Raw genomic sequence first — 2,152 nt, 5'->3', positions numbered from 1 at the left:
AGTGGTTAAGTTGTATTTACAACACTGTTCCAGAACACTTCAACCCAAATATTCAGATGTGTCCAGCGCATTTTATGGAGGACTGTTTCCTGATCCTGGTAGAGTAGACTACAATGCCATTGTTTGTCATTTCTCCGATTACAAATGCACACATGGTTTTATGTTTACGCGGCGCGATGCAACACGTAAAAAGACAGTATAAGTCATTATAATCCGTAATTATGTCCCCACTGGATGCAACAAATGCCTCGTTTATAATGGGTTTTAATGTTTTTGTCTCATCGCTCCGGCTGGACAGGGCATCACAGTATGATAGGGGCGTAACATTTCCGTCACACGCTTGAGGTATTCGGCCAATCACAACGCACTGGATAGCTGGCCAATCAGAGCACACCTCGCTTTTCAGACCGATGAGCTTTGTAAAAATCGACGCATTTCAGAAAGGCGGGGCATAGAGGAGAAACAATAATGTACAGTATGTGGAAAATAATGTGATTTTTTTAACCTTAAACCGCATAAACATTTTCATTACACCAAATACACAAAATAATGTTCTTTTTAGCAGCATCATTTAGCTTAAACAACTTAAAATATGATCTGCATGCACAATAAACTGTGCTAAAATTCAGATTTTTCCATGTTTTAATAAAAATCCAGGGCTTTTTAATAAAACGATTCATAAGCATATCTCCAGTAGCCTATGTTTTGTTTGTTATAAAGAAACTTTAGGTATCAGGCTCGTTCAAGACCTCGGTGATACACAAGCAGTGCAACTCACTCGTCAGAATCCTCAGCAAACTTCGACAGTTGGTTAAACCGGCTCATTCGGTTCTTTTTTGAGTCCTCGGTAATCCTCGGCAAACTTCGACAGTTGGTTAAACCGGCTCATTCGGTTCTTTTTGAGTCGGACGTGCTACTTCAGCTGTGCGTCCTGCGTCAACAACCCGGAACTAAAGTTTGATTCAGGCCCTGTCCCAAATGGAACACTTCATGTGCACTTGCGGTCTTACGGACTTACAATGGCCGCCGTGCGCGTGTGTCCATTAAGTCCACGAGACCGTAGGGTGTCCCATTTGTCATTTTAGCATTCAGAAGGGTGCTCGCGAGCGCCCCCTTTGCGGCCATTATGCGCCCTCTATCCTCACTTCTGCCGAGCCCGCACAGGTGCGAGCTCCGCAGCAGACTTTTAATTTTTTTTTAAATCAGAACTCACAGGATTGTTTTGTCATGTTTATTTGTATAAAAAGTTCTTACGTCGATTTCCTGAACCTGTTCTGCACGTTGTACAGACGTCCAAAAAAAACTCCTAGTCAGACGTTCAAATTTTGAACTGCATTTCTACGTCCAAGGGACGTCGTAGTCAGACGTCCAGATACCACCGGATTTGCACGTCGATTAGACGTACAGATACGGTCCGGGACCGACCGACGCAATATAGACATGATCTGCACGTCGGGCCGACGTCTCATGTTTGTTGGGATGGTGGCGACTTCCAAGGCCCTGTCCCAAATGGAACAGCTCATGTGCACTTGCGGTCTTACAGACTTACAATGGCCGCCGTGTGCGCGTGTCCGTTAAGTCCACGAGACCGTAGGGTGTCCCATTTGTCATTTTAGCATTCAGAAGGGTGCTCGCGAGCGCCCCCTTTGCGGCCGTTATGCGCCCTCGATCAATAGTTCGATCCGCACTTCTGCCGAGCCCGCACCGGGGCGAGCTCCGCAGCACACTTCTACCCGACAGTCAAAGCGGCATTACGTCGTGAAAGTGCAGACTCGGAAGAAGACCGCGAGGGTTTAGGGTGCCATTTGGGACAGGGCCTCAGTTCGATTTGTGAACCGGCTCAACCGGTTACTTCCTGAGAACCAGCTCAAAAGAACGATTCATTCAAGAATCGAACATCACTAGTCTCCTCCTGAAGAGTCAGCTACGGGATCGTGTCACTAGCAGTGCAGAGCTTGTGCAGGAATGGCAGCAGGTTGGTGTGAGAGCATCTGCACGCACAGTGAGGTGAAGACTTTTGGACAACGGCCTGGTGTCAAGAAGAAGCCACTTCTCTCCAAGAAAAACGTCAAGGACAGACTGGAATTCTGCAGGAAGTACAAGGATTGGACAGCAGAAGACTGGTGCAAAGTTATTTTCTCTGATGAAGCTC

This window comes from Sinocyclocheilus anshuiensis, unplaced genomic scaffold, assembly GCF_001515605.1.
Source record: "Sinocyclocheilus anshuiensis isolate Anshui unplaced genomic scaffold, SAMN03320099.WGS_v1.1 scaffold363, whole genome shotgun sequence".
Taxonomy (NCBI): domain Eukaryota; kingdom Metazoa; phylum Chordata; class Actinopteri; order Cypriniformes; family Cyprinidae; genus Sinocyclocheilus; species Sinocyclocheilus anshuiensis.
The sequence above is the reverse complement of the archived record's forward strand: the minus strand, read 5'-3'. Positions refer to the sequence as shown.